Below are 17,902 nucleotides of genomic sequence, written 5' to 3' on the forward strand. Positions count from 1 at the left end.
TATGTCCAGTCAGAAATTCTTGTGCAGATCCTAGGGGAATTCTGTGGGCAGCCTGCTGACCAGTAAGAATTAATGTGACCTAACTTTGAGTTGTATAATCTGTGTGATTTTTTTGGGTGCCGTGTGAATTTTGTGTATTCTGTGAAAATATCCATATATTATGTTGCACTGTGGCTTTGGGGCCTAGATGTTCTCAGTCCTTTCAGAGACATTATTTGAAAGAATTCCAGGAAAACACAGATGCTCAGTTGAAGGTCTCCTCTGAGTGGGCCCAGATAGAGTCCTGGACTGTAATGTATACAGCTCAGTGAAGGTAAAAAAGTTCTTCTGATGCACTGGAAAACTCAAACTGGATTTCTGTGTTTGCCTGAATTCTGGGTGTGGTTTCTTGTTCTCCCAAGCTTCTCTTCATTAATCCAATACTTGAATGGGAAAGATCTCATTATCTCTGGGTTGTGGTCTCCTTTGGAATTCTGGGTGTCTCTGACAGTTAACGGGATCAGATTCCTTAAATCCCTTGAATTTCGTGGTGCTGGCAGGTCATGGTGCTCTTCCCTCACTGCCAGAATCTGTGCTGCTCCTAGCCATAGCTTTGGGAATGGGGTGGTTAATGTGTGTCTTGCTGTGACGTAGTTTTGCCTTTTAACCTGAAATTCTAATTCCTTCTAACATAAGAGAAGTGTCTGTGCTACAAATGCTCGTTTGCCCAGCCCCTAAGTGCTCATCTAGTGACGTCAGAAAAAAAGAGATTTGATTCCCACTCTTTGTTCCAGAACAATGTGGATAAACTAGATCAGCTACTTTTACAGAGAGAAAATACTCAGAGCAACACTTTGAGAGAAGAATGTTTATGCAGTGCTAGTTGAGAAAATACCTAAACAACATGCAGGCAAATAAGAATCATGCTTTTGTTTGACTTTATGCATTATTCTTACAAGTGTTTCTAAGATTGTAACTAAATGCAGACCAACAGAAATTTATTCTTTGTGTGTGCAGTTGATCCTTGAGTTACTTTCAGTTTCCTCTTTTGTTTGTGTGGAATTTCCGTATAGTAAAATGAAGGAAAGAGAAAAGGCATGGGAGAATGACATTTGCAAAATACTGTGGACAGATGGGATTACTGCAGCATTTTTTGTGCAGCTGGATAGATTTAAAAACGCTTTCTCTAAAAGCAAAGTGTTTTGAGGGCTTTTTTGACTGAAGCATATTCTATAAGATAAATGGAAAAAAATATTTATTGAAGCATAAGGCATCTGGTATGAGAATAAGGTAGTTTATGGAGCTCATAGGTAATGAGAAGTGGAAGAAGGAGAGTATAGCTATATATAGAGATATATATATATATCAATTAGTTTATCAAAGCAATTGCTGGCAGTCTCCTTCCTCCAATTTAGTCCTTCCAATGATCTAATGTTATTACTCACTTTCATAAATGAGCATTCAGTAAATGGTGTGTAAGTGAACACTAAGTAGAGCAAGCAATAGGCCATGGTTTGGTAGAAACTTCTGTAAATCAGATGTTTCCATCTCTCCTTATGTAGTGATGGCACAATCTGTTAGCAGTACTGTAGTATTTCTATACGAGTAAAATGGAACAGGCTCCATTTTATCAAATGGCAAAACTTGAAATCTAGGGCTCGTTCTGTTTGTGCTCTGCTTTTCTAAAGCAGTGTGTAGCTGTAGTCATCTTTAAGGTGGTGTTTTGTGGTGCATTCTTGTGTGTATGACAAGAGTACGCTTAATGACAGAACAGTGGGTAGTGCCTCTGTTGTCCTCCCCCTTTCTGCTAGAAAAATGCCATCAGTGGCTGAGATGGTCTGTTCTTTGTGAAGTAGATTCTAAGTATTTCTTAAAACTACTGGCCTAACAATGGTTAAGAAGTGAGAGAAGGTGAAATGCAGTGTACTTTAAAAGCAAGCCACGGTGTCATTAAAGACAGGTCAGTTCTCTGTTAGCATAAGTCATGTTCTGTAGTTATCTACCTCTAGCTCTTGTTCTTGCTGGGTACGTAGGTCAGGAAACCTGTCATGTGTTTACAGTTTGAAAAAAAACCAGCCACAAACCAAACCCCTTTGCTTGATAATCTGGTGGAAGAATAGGGTATTTTTCCTGAATAATCAAAAAGAGTCTATAAGATTACATCTCAGTATAACTCTTGACTTTGAACTATCTGTTTATGTGCTTTCCTGCAGTTATTAAATTGTTTGTTTAAGATTTCTCTGTAGAGTAGACAAATGCTTGAGCAAAAACCTTTCTAAAATTGAGACAGAGCTGTTTCCAAGGTTCCACTTCACCCATCTGGTGGACTCAGCTAATTTAAGTCATACCTCTGAAAATGTGTGACCGCTTAAGGCAAGTGCTACCAAATTAAATTTGGCAATAGGAATTTCAGACCCTAAGGTCTCAGCCAGTCTTCAGCAGTGAGGTGGATATTGATGTGGAGTGTAAGTTGTGTCTAAAATTATTAAGTAAAGAAAAATGTAAATGTGCTGGTCTGATATTTGATGAAGATATGAAGATAGCTTATAGGGCAAAAAGAAGGTGTACAGTGAAAAAATCAGTAAAAGAATATACAAGATAAAAACTCCACTGTTACTCAATTTTCTATCTCTGAGTTAAATTCATCCCTCAGTTAGCAAAGTGCTTGGCCATTGAGCTTAACGGTGACTTGTGCAAGGCCTGCTTTTTAGTTGCCATGGAATCCCAAATGGATTTAAGTTGTGTGGATTTTCCCCCTACACTCACTGCCTATTTTGTTGTGCCACCAAATCTGGCCTCTTCTTTTTTAGCCAGATTAGTGCTTAAAATATATTCAAGCACAAAATACTCTGGAGGTCTGGTCAGCTGAGATAGGATCGGTCACAGCAAACACTTGTGATGTATTACTAACCTGACTGGCATATATTAATTTTGCTAAGATGTCAGTCCCTCACTGGGTGGCTGCAGTCTTAGCTGGCATTCAAATATCTTTTGTCTGCTTTTGTATTGTAACGATGATAGTTGCAGGGCACAATCTGTGATAAGCAAGTTGAGGTTTTTTGAAACAGTCATCTAGGATCACCCTTCTTGCTGAGGGTTATGCCTGGTTTGCCAGAGCGCCTGCGTAACATCTTATGTGGTGGTTACAAAGGATGTTCCCAGGGAGGTTATGGTCGGTGTGGCTCTTGCAATATAGATCAATCCTTCAGTTTGGGAAGTGGCAACAAGCTTTTGAGTGATGGATGCCATTCTCTCTGGGGAAGGGAAGTTGGGGAAAACTCTTACTGTGCTTTTGGTCCTGCTGAACTGTGGCATGCTTGTTGTAGATTCTGTAACCTTTCTCTGTACCCTGTCTGCCTGTTTTTCTCTATCTTCTGCATTTGCCTTTGTGCCAAAATTGCTAGTATTGCAAAAAAACAAACAAACAAACAAAAAACTTTGCTTTTCAAGTGTCTCTCCCTTTGATAATTTGTAACTGCTGTGTCTTTAATTTTTTTGAATATTATTTACAGTACTTTATATGGTTTTAATGTGCCTTTAATGCAAATGCTGTTTTTCTGTTTATTCTAAAGGTCTGTAAGAACATATTTCTGAACTTTCAGCTCTTTCCTGACAGATGGACTTGGAACAGTCTTTACCCCTATCAGCTTTATGATAATGCTCTTTGGGATTACTTTAGTCAATGATGATTTGTTGTAGGATGCTTCCTATTCATGCTTTTATTCTTATAGCAATACATTTGTCCCTATAGGCAATAGGGAAATCGCAAAGGAGAGACCTGCTAGGGAAACTCATACTTAAAAGTACAGCAATAAAAGGCAAGTCATGAGATCTTTGCCATAGTTACTTGACATGTGAAAGATTTAGAAACCCAAATGCAAATATGCAGAACTGGAAGATGCAATACAAAGTAGAGGCACTAGGTCTCCTGCTTTAATATCACAAAAATATATAGTGTATATTATATAGTTATGCAATATGAAAAGTTAAAAATCATCCTACGGATGTGCCTTAAGTGTTTTCAGGGAGCAGTGTTCTGAGCAAAGCCCTTTGCAGTAGACTCTTAAATAAGTAATCTTGCATATAGCAAGCAAAGCTGGGCTTTACATGAGGAAGTACTTTTGCTGACTTGGAGAGCTAGAGAAGGGAGGCTGATTCCTCTCAATGGCATGCCCTTTCAAGTAAATTATCTCAGCTACATTTTCAAAAGGATCTTAACTGTACAATTTTAATGAATCTTTACAAATGCATCCGATACTATTTGCACGCAATTCTACTTCTGTGTCTAACGAAGTATGAATGCATTTAGTATTTATTTTTGTATATAAATAAGCTTCTTGTTCATGAACATTGCCTCTTTATGGTTCTGTATACATTGAACATGCCTTGTGAAAATGATTTAGCTTGAAGCAATAATGTTTGCTTGTGCAAACAAATGTATCTTCATTAAATCCTTGATCACTTCTTTATTATTCACATTTGGTTTTTGTTCTTGTTTTAATTTGGTCTATTTAAATATTAAATTACAGAAGACAACAGAAAACTAATTTTGTAGCATTATGTTTTGTTTGTGGTGCCTTTATTTTAAACCGCTGAACTGTGCATTTTCAAACATGTCTATATTTCCCCTACCCCTACCCCCCCAAAAAAGAAAATAAATTTTAAAAGATCAAAAAGTATATCCATATTTCAGGATGCACCACCAAACTGGGAGGAAGGATAATTCCTCTACTACTGTGCCTTGAATGTTGTCCTGTTTGGAAGAGCTGTGGTGGTGTGTTTTGCAGGACATGGCACATGATACTGAACCCTTTTATGGGGTTTCATACAACTGCAAAGAGATCTGATGCATGATTTATTTCTCTCTGCTGGAACAGTTAAAATATAAACTTAAGAACCAGACCCTGTATTTTTGGAACCTGAGGAGAGTGTGTGGGTTGCCCGATTAGGACCAGGGTTCAGTGCCCAGTGAATCATCACTTAACAGCAAGCCAGAAATCTCTGTTAGGATAAGCGCTTGACTGTTCCCAGTCATCATGTTCCTTGGCAGTGTTCTTATCAGGATTTGAGTGGCTTTGGCGTAAAGGAAAAAGAGAATGCTAAAGGATCAGCAATACAAAGCCCAGAAAATTTGGAAAGGAAAAGGCATGATGGAAAGGTTATTTGTTCTAAAGAGTGGAGGTGCAGCTGATCTGTTAAGAGTTTCACTGAAAAATTCTAAAACATGTTTTTGGCACCGAGGAAGGATATACAGAATAACAATGTGTGCTGAGTTTGTGCTTATGACTGGATCCTGCTAAGAACACTTTTTCTTGGGAGTAACTGGGCTCCTGATTCTACCTTTCTCTCTGGCTTTCAGACCTGTAGACTTGTGCCACTGGAATATTTGTTTATTGTTTGTATGTGTATATTCTAAAGGGTGATATGAAATTTTCTGGGCACTTTTAAGAGCTTTATGAAATCTTTTTGTGTCTTAGAAAAAATAGTATCAAGTTTGTGTGAAGGAGTTGGGTTGCTTTTATTGCAGAATTAAAATTGATTTTGTTTTTTTTTTAAAGTGGGATTTGAAAAATGATCTTTTTGCCTTTTTGAGGTTGTTTTCCCCAGAGAAAAGGAGAGAGTATGCATAAAAGAAGCTTGGTGACAGATAATGTTCAAGTGAGTCCATTAGTGCTCAGAAAGGCTTCATATCTCCATTGTATAGCCTCTTTGAAGATTTTGATTTTGTGCAGTTGTTTTTATCTTGTTTTTGTTTTGGGTATGTGTCTCTGAATTATGTAACACGTGGTTTTCCTGTTGCTGTGAAATCAAGACATTTGTTTAACTGTGTGAAATGTTCAAGGGAATAAATTCCAAACAAACTTCAGGTTTCTGAGTTTTTCTTTGTCATACCCCTTCTCCCTCCACTGGTTCCAGGTGAGGGATGCTGCGGGGGATACAGAGCTGGGGCAAGGGGAATAAGAGTAGATTTGGCAAGCTCATATGCAAAATATGTTTGGGGATCTCTGTGGCACGTGCTGTCTGTCATTGGAAAGTTCTACTTTTCAGGCTTCTGTATTGTGCTTTTTAAAATGTTGCAGTTACGTTGTGGTTTGCTCAGAGTACAGGGCATGCACTGCACAGACAAGCATGACATGTTGCTGTAGAAAACCTATTAAGGACTCCAGTGCTAAGTATTTCACTGCTTAGGCAATGCTGTCCTTGGATAGGTGTGCTGTGGGTATTGTGGCTTCACTGATGTTGCTGGATTTGAGAGGAGGTTTTGTGTGCCTGACTGCAGGTCAGAGGTCTTGGTCACACTCTGTAAGCAAGGCAATGATCCCCACGTGTGAGGGGAGAGGAGGAACAGGCGAGTGCAAATCAGCGCTCGGGAGCAGGGCCCATGGCCTTTGTACCTGGCGTCACAGGTAAGGCTCTTGGCAGGGTTTGGTTCCTATTGTTGGTATAGCAGGAGCTGTGGTGATGGGATGTTTTGGTGTGATGGAAAGGCAGGAAATTGATAAATACAGAGCCTTGTAGCCAAATTCTGTCTTACATTCTAGCTGGATGGTTGGTTGTCTTCTCAGGAGAATGGCACATGAGGAGATGATCTCCCTTCCTCAAGACTGTTAAGAGACTATTCTAATGTTCTCATAATGATGAACAGATGGAACTGGTTCATAGTTTTCATCTGCTTTTTCCTGTTCCCAAAGTTATATTGGATTAGACTACATTGGAGACTCTTTCTGTGTCTTCTCATGCTTCTTACTGCACCATTGGCAACTGAAAACTTGTAATAGCAGATGACTTTGGAGAGTCTAATTGGGAGTGATACATCTTCTTTTTTGTGTTTATTTGAGCGGAGTAGTTGTGTTTATATGGTAGCTCACAGAAATGCAGCCACAGACCAATTCTGTTATGTCTAAGAGTTCCTTCTTTGGAGGAAAGTAATTTGCATTTTCTTTTTCTTCACTGTGATCAGTAGTCCTGATTTTTGAAGGAGCCATTAGCATTCAGTGCAAAACTTCATGTGCTGTGCACTGCTAGAACAGCCTTTGCTGTTTGGTATCAGGAAAGCTGTTAGCTTTGTAGCTTACATACGTACTCTTCAGAACTCAAATGTTTGCTTCATGATCTTAAAAAATTAAAAAAAATACAAAAATTATGAAGGGAGGTGCATTTCCTGAGCTCATCCCCATGAGAGGTGAAATCAGATGTCCTTGCTGTACTAGTATTGGAGACATAATTTTCAGTTAGAACTTAAAGAAACCAACTATTTGAGTGGATGGGCCAGCAGCTCCCAGGCACTCTTGCCTGATTCTCTTTGAAATCTACACAGATACTTCACACTTGCTTTCTGTGCGTGTGGTTCTTCTCTTGTTTCATGGCTTCTGGTGTTCTTTTACTAATGTCTATGGGAAGAGTTGAGCTCTGTATCCTGCTCCACTGGACGGGGGAGGGGTGCTGCCAGGGGACTTCTTCCATGTCTCTGGCAGTCAAAAGTCACATTTGATTTTGTTTGTGAAACAAAGCTGAACCCTTTTCAAGCATTCTTCCCTTCATTGCCAACCTTCCTTCTTGCTCCCTTTCCAACTTAAGATATTTTCCTTAAAATTACTTACTCTAGAGCAAACATGCTGTAAATAAAGTCCAAAGTAACACACTGTAAAGTATTGTTATTTTTAACCTTTGTTTTGCAAATGAAATGACCTGAAACTGAGGAAGAAAAATAGGTTATCTGGGACAGGCAGTGTTCTTGCTGAGTGTACGTGCTGCTTTGCCTGTAGTTCCGTAAAGAGAACATGCCTTAATTTTTCTGAATACACTATGCTGGGATTTTGAATTGCACAGATTTTTCCTTCCCTTGAATCTTTTAATCTGATAACATTATTAACATTATTTAGGACCTGTAGAACTTGGAAAATAGATTACTTACTGTCTTCATCTTATAGGAAACTAAGTATCATGTACTTTTGTTGCAGTTAACAACCTCACTTAACATCCCCCAAAAGAAATCATCCACAGAAAGTCTTACACAGCTGCTAGTTAATATCCAAGTATTTATCCTAGAACGTAAATCGAATAGTAATATATTAAAGGCAATTTTTAGAAACAAGGTATTGTGATCATGTGTAAATAACTTTAAAATTTCGATGTACTGAGCCATTCAGAAATGCACAAAAGTCTGTGGGCCATGTGGGTGTTTTGTTTCCTCAAAAAACAGATGGCTTCCACTGAAGATGGACTGAATTAGCTTTTATAGGAGTTTGGAAACTTCATTCTAAGATTTGAGCTTTCAGAGTACTAAGATGTTTTCCACTGTGCATCCCAAAACAGCTTGCTTCACCAGATATATTCTGGTAGCAGTTTTTCCAAAAGGCAAGTTGGCATAAATCCATCTCCTTTGCAACCCACATTGCTAGGGTAGTGTGGAAAGCCTGCTACATACATGTTGATTTGCATTTTAGACATACTACACTTTTTCATCTGGTATGGTGGAAAGCAAAGTAACTGTTTCATATAGATCTTTTCCTCTGATGTTCTGTAACAGTGCTGAGAAAGTGTAAGGTACTTTTAAAATAATTAAATGAATTAAGAATCGTCTGTTCACCTCTAAACCAATTAGAACAAGCCAATGATAGTTTTACTACCTGCTTGTGATCAGCGGCATAATATATTGAAGTGTGTAGTTAGGAATAGATCTTAAAATACAAGGAGAAGCAAGGGGAGAAAAAAAACCAACAAAACAAAACCAACACCTCAAATAGAAGTAATCTGAAGGGAAGGAATAAACACACCAGACTCAACACTGAACCTATTCTCCTGCTTCTATGAAATGTCTTTATGGAGGAAGGTGAAGTAGTGGTTGCTGAGCTGATCCTGGGAATGAAGAGCTTAGCCTGGGTTTTCCAAACAAAACTGGGCATATGCTCTTTAAAGATGAGATGGCACTTCTGTGCTCTGTTTAGTTGCTTACGTCTTCTCTCAAAAATGTATGTTTAGTCTGACATTTCTCATGTTTGCTGTCATCCCAGAAGGCTGTGCTTTCTTTTTTAGGAAAATTTCATAACTGTCCTTTCTGCTGTATAGAAGTTTAATCTGATGGCTTGGGGTTAGAAGCATTTAAAAATAGGACTTTTTTAAAACCAAGAGATGTTTCAAATACTTTTAGGCTTGGGTAGCTCAATGATTTAAAACATCAGAACTGATGTGCAAGTTATCTTTAATCAGTAATGTGTCTTTTGGAAGCTTTCTTTCTAGAACTGAGGCAAAGTTTGAATACACCTGGCCATATACCTCTATACAATAATTTTCTTAGTTCCAGAAAAAATTCCTACTAAGGTGTGAAGCTCTGGATTGCTTAAAGTATTCAGTTGCATTCCAAGTTATACAAGAGTACGTGGGATAAATGTAGATAATAAAAAAGTATGCAATAGGATGAGGGAGCAGATGTTTATGCTTTTTGGAGTATACGGACCTTTTAGTTAGGGCAAGTATTTTCCAATATATTTTCCTATAACTGCCAGCCTCAGATTTCAGCCTGTTCCATTTGCAGCACTTCATAATCTTGACAAAACTGATAAAAATTAAGAAATGGTTGGTATCTAAATATATTCTGATATCCAGTAATTATGGAAATCTGTAGTTTATTGGAACAGAAGAGATAGTGATTATTCGCTTGATAGCTGAAAGAAGATACCCATGTGAAAGCTGCTTTGAATCTGATCACAATTTGAATAGGAAACTGAGCACATTTTATATTCCACACTTTTTTATTATGTATGATAAAGTTTCTAGTTCCTGATTAGTTGTTCTTTAATGATCAAAACGTCATCCGGTATCCAAGGTGGAACTGAAAATACCAGTTTCTGTAAAAAGTAGACAATATTTGTATTGATAGATTCCTCAGCTACTTTTAGGTGGAAATGTCCTTCATTCAGCTTTAGAATCACCTGTCTGATCCCTCCTGGTGAAAGGAGAGGTTCTGGAGTGCTACTGTGTATGAGTGGCAACAAATAGATGCTCCAGTGAATAAACTGTACAAAGTCTTATGTAGTAGAGGAAATAGCAGAGGCTTTCTAACAACATAAAAAGGGTTACTCTTTGGATTATAGTTGAAAAATCACTCTTATATTTCCAAGTTACTTAAAGAGAGTACTTCTCTTAAAAAAGTGGAAAACCTCATGAGCCAAGGTCTCATGCAGTGACCTCTAGGGTGGCCTTTCTTGCCTTTCCTTTTTTCCTTTGCCAGTCCACGGATGTGCCTCATCCCAGGTGTTTTTTTGAGGTAACTTACTTTTAATAGCTTCAAGGCCAAAATTTATGTCTGCAAAGTAACGTTATCTTTAGCCAGATTATTTTTTAGTGCTCTTCAGCCTTCCCACACTTGGCTTCTTTCAGGTAATGGAAGTGAGGGCAGGCAATGTATGATAGCTCTCTCCAATATTTTGATCAGCTCTCAGACGTCTTAGGTGATACCAACAAATGTAAAATGATAGGCAGTTTGTTAGTGACTCACCAATATTCCTGAATCGTAGACACACCAATAATTAACAGACTTAATATAAAGGGATGTAGGGATTTTATATCTTTAGTACTGCACATCTGTTTGGGCAGCAGTAAAAGGGAAATCTGTGCAAATGTTGTTTTTCTGCCAGAAAAGATGCAATAAGGAGATTCAAGTTTAGCAGTGTTCTCTGGGGTTTAGGATTAGGTGACCTAATACCTCCTTCTCCCTGTTTCTTTTCTCCACCCACCAGCTACAACACTGGACTCTTTCCAGGAGTCAAAAATAGCTGAATTCCTGGATTATTCTGTACCTCTGCTGTAGTGAAGACAGCTTTTCTGTATTGTTAAGCCACATACTGTGCTTTAAACTTTAATTATGTAATACTACTGTTTCACACATCTGTATATGAAAAACACCATCCATTTCACAAACATCACTTTATAGGAGAATTTGCAGATGAATTTTGAAATATTTTCAAGACATAAATATAAATTACAGATGACCTTGAAACAAAACCATTTAATTATATTCACTTCTGGTTGCTTCCCCTAAAAACAAAGGATGGTCAAATCAATCAAATTGGCAGCTGTTTCTAGGCATTGCCCTGCTGAAGTTGTAGGAAGCAGTGTTTTGTTGGTGTCTGGCCACTTTTTGAAGTCTTATTTTAACCAGAATAGTGTGGAGGTGGGGGGAGATATTGCAACTTCCATAAGCTAGATATGTAAGTTACTAATTTCATTCAGTAGTCAGTCCAATTAGCTTTCATAATTATGAAGGAGTGGGCTTCCACATCTATTTGGCAATATCTGTGATATGAAGAGCTTAATTCTGGCTGGAGGGTGTGAAATGTGTGAAGGAGGACTTAGATGTTCTTATGTTTGTTTCTGGGGTAACTGTTTTAGAATCCCTTTAATATTTTAGCTATCAATTATTCCTGTACACATTGTATGGTTTGAGGGGGTCTTGGTGGGCCTCTCTGCTCATCATTGCTTAGGAAACCAGTAGATACTAACAAGTATCTCAGTACTATTAATTTCATGTGCTGCTTAATCATGTAATGCTATAAAAGCTTTTGGTCAGCACTGGAAGTAGTGCTGGTTCTTTAATAACTCCTCTGCTGCGAACTTATGCATCTCCCCATTTCCCTGTTTAGGTCCCTGATTTGCTAGGAAGAACTGTTTGACTGACAGTCTGAAGTCTGAGCTTTTACATGGTAGTAGAGGTCTCAAGCATGTTGGTTGCTCAGTGGCAAAACCATTTTTCCTTCTGATAGGCTGGCAAGTGCTGCTGTTCTGCTCCTTAGTTCCCTGGATTTTACATGTCAGTTTAAAGGACAGTTGTGTTGATCCAAGTCCAATCTGCATAAGACAGTTTGCTTATGTGCAACTCCCATATTAAGCTCCAGGAGCTTTGACTCTTTTAAGTATAGCTTCTAGAAAGCTTAGTTACTATTTATTGCTATACTTGATATGTGTGCATTACAGCAGAATTTCAGTAGGCTCATCTTGAGGTTTGAGCTAATTTTGATTCCTGTGCATGAACCCTCTGGATATCTTGCTTATGAATAGCCTTTGTTTTTCCCATCATAGTGTCCTCTTTGAATTCAGGGCTTTTGTATTTAGCAGAATGTATTATGGATCAAACAGGAAACACAAACATCAGAAAATTCAAGATTTTATGGCTTCTCAATACAGCTAAATAATTCAGACTCCGTAAGGGTTTGGGAATACCTTAGATTATTAAGAGAGAAAATTGAGGTTAATACCTCAAAATAACATTGACACTTACAGACTACTAAGTATTTAGATTTGAATAAATGCATTGCTTGTGTTTGAGCAGGTGTTATATTGCCCCTTTTGGCTCTGAGGATATGCTTATCAAAATTCAGGGGATCCTATCAGAATAGGATACATTCACTGCATCTGCAGTATGCAATATGAGGCTGTGTGAACAAGCAGTGACAAGAATTCATCAGATTTGCTGGGTTCCTTCCATTGGTTTCCTGAAGACATTTCTTAAAAGAGAAGATAAATGTATAAAGGATGGATAAATCTAGAATTAAAAACCTTAAACTTCTTCCTAACCCTTAAAAATCCATTCAGTTTAGGACACTTCTGCAAGTCAGTTTAGTGTTGCCATCTACATGTTTTATATATCTCTCACTGTGCAGTACAAAAAGTTATTAGCAGTGGCTAGATACTAATTTTGGAGAGGATTAAGGAAAGAATTTCTGGCTACGTCTCTCAGAAGAAATAATTTGCACTTATTTAAATGAAAGGTCTTAATTGACTTACTGTTCCAGTACATGTAGCATCCAACAATTGGGCCTCAGTACTAAGATTTCTGGTTTTTGTACACACTCTGCTGAGAGCTGCAAGCATCTCATAGGAGGTGCTGTTGCTCAACCGGTTCATGTAAACCATGTAATCATTGCACTTAATCTGAAGTTGAGAGTGAAGGGATTGGAGTTGGGCATTCTGGATCCTGTTTCTGGCACTGCCAGTAATCTGTTGTGAGACTGACTTGCTGGTATTTAATCTCTGTGTCTGGACTTGTGCAATACCTGTAAAGTACTTAACTATTTCCAAAATAGGTTTGTTTTAATATGTTAATACTTGTAAAAGATTTTTGAGGCCCTTGGATGAGAAGTCAAGTTGGAATACAGAGAGGCTGTTAATGGAATCGAAGTGAGTGAGGGTGAAACTTCTGGGGAAAAAACTAGAAATCAATCTGACATTAACACGTAGGAAAAAGGAGAAGCCTAAAAATGCTGCTGGATCTTATTCACTGACTACTTTATACCTCAGCAAAAATATTTGCTGAACTGCAAGCACACATAGGAAAGCTTACCCTAAAATACATTTCTTAGAAATTAATGGCAAGGAAATCTGAGGACTTTCAGCATTTTTGACTCAGATCTCCCTGCAACAGTTTTAAACTTCCACAGAAAAATTCCCATCTCCCATCTCTGTACTTTGTCATATGCAATATGCTGCTTTTTCTATAGGAGTTGTTTTGTGTCACATAGTAGTGTTCTCAAACAATTGTGCGCAAGTAGAAGTAATTGAAGAGTTTGGAAAAGAGTAGTGAAAACAAATAGGTGTTTCACATCCTAATAGCACAAGATTTGAGACGTCCAGAATGAAGATTTTCCTGAAAAATGTATTAATTCCTTCCCCCTTTTGTATGTGTTTCACATCAGATTTGTTTGTTCCAATTTCTTTAACTTCTCAAGGCCACAGCTGAGTCTGTGCAAAATGCTGGACCCACACTTCACAAGTGCCTACATTTAACTTAAGCTTTAATCTTAACAGATTTGGCTAAGAAGAGGAAATCTAGAGGTACTGCGTAATTAATGAAAAATAAATTCTAGTAAAATAGGCTGGTAGTTGTCTTTTGGGAAGAATTAATTGTTTTCAGATTCCCACTTTTCTCCTGCATCTTTAGCAAGTGTTATGTCAGGGAGTAACCTTGGCAAGATCGATGGATGAAAAGCTGGACTTGAGCCAGCACTGTGCACTTGCAGCCCAGAAAGGCAACCGTATCCTGGGCTGCATCAAAAGGAGTGTGGCCAGCAGGTCAAGGGAGGTGATTCTACCTGTCTGCTGTGTTGAGACCCCATCTGCAGTACTGTGTCCAGTTCTGGAGTCCTCAGTAAAAGAAAGACATGAACCTGTTGGAGCTTGTCTTATAAGAAAGATGGGGACAAACTTTTTATCAGGGCCTGTTTTTTTATAATGAGGGTGGTGAAACGCTGGAACAGATTGCCCAGAGAAGTAGGTGGGAGATGCCCCATCCCTGGAAACAATCAAGGTCAGGTTGGATGGGGCTCTGAGCAACCTGCTCTAGATGAGTGTGTCCCTGCTCACTAGATGACCTTTAAAAATCCCTTCCAACCCAAACTATTCTATGTTTTCATTATTTCATCTAGCTCATGAGGAAAGTCTGTAGATTTTATAGAACAAGATAGTACTGGGCAAAAATCGGGTTGGGATATTTTCTTAAGAGGAACTTCTCAAGCTTTCCAGTAATTGCCACAGTTACCAGAATAGGACACATTAATGCAAGCAAGGAGTGATTCAGTGTAGGAATGTTATCTTTGATCGTACAATTATCTTTACAGGAGGCAGACTCTGTCAAGGCTGAGATAAATAAAGGACTCTGGCAGCTTTCATGCAACAGCTAAGCAGCCTGTCCAGCTAAGAAAAACAGTTCCCTTCAGATGATCTATGTAACGTTCGTGGCCCATTGACTCTTCCAAAGTAAAGAGTTAGATTTTAAAGTGTGTCCTATTTTGGATGTTGTTTGTGGATTTTTAACTGATCGGTTGGTGGCATGAGAAACTGCTTTTGGCTTTATTGTAGCCCTGCTCTCTGGCTGGTAACATGGCTTTTTTCTTTCTGGCAAGTGCTGGCTCATCAGCCCGTTTTCTCTCAGGTGTGACTAGGTGCAGACTTTGGGCTCTGTAGACCCATGCAAAGTAGAATGTCAGCTGATGGATGAGTACACTGCAGCTATCTGCCACCATCAAGTTACAAAACAGTCTGGGGAATACAACATAATTATTTGAGAGAAGCGCCTTTCCTCTCCAGAAGGAACATGAGGGAATAAGTGCGGGAGGATTCATGGACAGACACGCAGGAATCAATATGATTAGGTGAATGCCAATTTGTTTTACCCGCCAACCTTTCTTACATACCCCCTTGCTGTGTACACGTGTCCGAAACCACTCTTGTCATTGGTCAATTCTCATAACGCCTGCCACGACCTAAACAGGGATGGGTTCCTGGCATGCGCGTGTGCAGTCATGACTCTCCACCTCACTTCCTTCTTTGGCACATGCAGAAGTTGTTTACTTCGCTGCTCACTTTTTCAGTTGGTATCCATGGGAACGCCCTTGCCAGGGCCCAGATGTTTACAGTAAAGGCTGGATTGCTCACATGTCCATTGCTCGGTATAAGGGCCCTCTACAAATAAGCTTTAGCATCTACAAGAACCACATCGGAATAGACCTTGCCCATGTGTACAGCATATAGAAGGATATGAGAGTGGGAAAGCATCAAGTGTCCTTGTCCCTATTTATAGTTTCTTATTGTAGCTTCAAATGAATTGGTGTGAACTTCATAACATGATGTGAGCAAATTGTTCACCATCTTATCATGTGAACAATAATTGTATCTCTCTATTTCATCCCTAAAGGAGGTTTGTGAATAGTAATGCTTTTCATTCTGATAGTTGAAGGCCTTGTCATGCAGAAAGTTGGCTATCGTATCATATCTCCTCTTTCATGTTTGATAACAAGGTTGACAGTGGCTTTGCAGCTAGCCAGATGACTTTTCATGGCACCTTTTAAAAACAAAGCTAATAGGCCAAGTAGACCAAATGGTTTGTATAGACCAAAATCCTGTAAATTACTTTTTGAAGTTGATATTCAGATGAGTTTCTGTATCATGTTCTTCAGTGTAGAGCTGTTTTCTTAGCAGAGTGAAGTAAAGTGATGTGACTAATCCTGCATCTTGAGTATCTGGATACAGAAATCAACTAAACAAAGTGCTGGGAATGTCTTTCCTGCTTGTTTGAGATTTTGAGACACAGAGCATTTGTCAAGCTCACAAGACATCTTGGCTCTATGAGGTCCACTTGCATTAAAATTTAGGCAGATTTTCTGTCCCTTCAGGTTTTTTTTAGCACAGTTGCATTGAGTCACTCCCACTTAGAGCTTGTGCTGTGATAGAATTGGTTTGATTCTCTATGTACCAGTTATATTGGGTCTTCATGATGAGAAGGGTGATGATGATTTGTATTTCAAGTAACATATCTAAAAGATTGTATATGTTCGCAAAATGCATATAAACTGCTGTCAACTTGACTTTTCAGTCCTCTTTTACCTTAGAGTGGTTGCTGCCAGTCGTTCTACCCACCCCAGTTACTGCAGCGTTGAAACAAGCATTATTTTTTTAAATACTCCACTCATTTAATGGTATGTGAATTATTTTGGATTTTTTTGATTGTTTTACTTTGAAAAGACTGACAAAACCCCCTTAAGATTGTCAGAACACAAGAAGAGTGAAATAACGTCAGATAGATAAAAAGTTCTTGTGCTTTTTGTTATGATCTTTTTTTTTTTTTTTTTCTGCTTGTCCACAAGAAGCTATGTTGGGGTGTGTGCATCAGAAGACAACAAGTTAGAAGGTTTGTGAGAAGATACTTCTGCTGAAGTAGCTGAGCGTAGCTGATGGCTCTGTTGTATATAAAGAGCTCCCAGTTGAAAAACTCTTGTTTTATGCTAATTCAGTATATTCCTTCTTTGTTTTGCCTCACCTTGCTGCTCTTGCATTACCCAGAGTCCTTTGATTTTTCACTGTCAGTCAGAAGTGGCAGAACAGTATTCCAGGTCAGTTCCCCTGTTACTTTGAACTCAGGGTTGAGGAATGTAACAGATTACAAAAATAAATTTGGCTGAGGTGCTATCACTGTCTGGAGAGAATGAAATGAAACGTGAATCACAGATGAAAAGGCAGTCCTGTTCCAGTAAACTTTGAAGGTACTAACACAACATAAGGCTTAGCACCAGGAAATGGTAGAGACCACAATATCCCTGGAAGTGCATAGTAATGTTCCTGCCTGCCACCTGAGCAAGCTTCTGTGGCTTATATTGTAAAGAAACACTGTAGTTGTAGCGGAGGGCACAGCAGCCACTTGCCCATATCATAGAAGGATTTGATAATTGTAAGAAAGAGAGAAAAACACTCTTGGTAGTTATCTTGATGAAATTTTATCTTTCTGGAGAGAGGTTGGAAATGAACACCACTAACTATGGAGACCTATGTAGTTTTGTGTGCATTACTAAGATGGTACTGAGTGAGTAATTGCCCTGGTAAAAAGGCTGTTAGGGATAAATTGAGAAACTGCAAAGGATGGAGAAACAAAAACTGTCTTGGTTGTCAAAATGTGTGAGGATAAAGTAAATGTTGGCAAAGCTCATGCTGGATTAGACTTTGCAATGGAAAGGAAAGCAAACAGCTGTATTCCTTAAGCATGGAAGTAAAAGCAAGGTAAGGGAAAGCAGAAGTGGATCCACAGTGGAAATGTGGCTGATGCAAAATGGAATTTTACATATAATCAGGCAATCAAATGAATACTTGGCCTCCAGTTTCAATTGGGACAATGATATTGGACATGGGAGCAAAATAAATCAGTGTGTAGCAAGATTTGGAAATGGAAATTAACCCAGTGAATCTGGAAGTAAAATTGAAATATTACTATACAGAGTGGAAATGAAGTTTGACCAAATAGTCTTTGTCTCAGAAGAGTAGAACAACTATACAATAAAATTGTGAGCTTTGTGGTAATAATTTGTGATTAAATCGAACTATCCTGATGTACCTTGACTATCTAATTCAAGGTAATATGTGTGACCACTAGGTGACAGAA

The 17,902-nt window shown here is 38.6% G+C and overlaps 1 protein-coding gene across 7 annotated transcripts in view; it reads left to right on the forward strand.

The window, feature by feature from the left end:
• The window catches only part of MICAL3 (microtubule associated monooxygenase, calponin and LIM domain containing 3), a 167,342-nt gene that overhangs the window by 100,266 nt on the left and 49,174 nt on the right, over window positions 1–17,902 (forward strand). The gene's annotated exons all lie outside the window — the stretch shown is intronic.

This window comes from Apus apus, chromosome 1 (assembly GCF_020740795.1).
Source record: "Apus apus isolate bApuApu2 chromosome 1, bApuApu2.pri.cur, whole genome shotgun sequence".
Classification (NCBI taxonomy): domain Eukaryota; kingdom Metazoa; phylum Chordata; class Aves; order Apodiformes; family Apodidae; genus Apus; species Apus apus.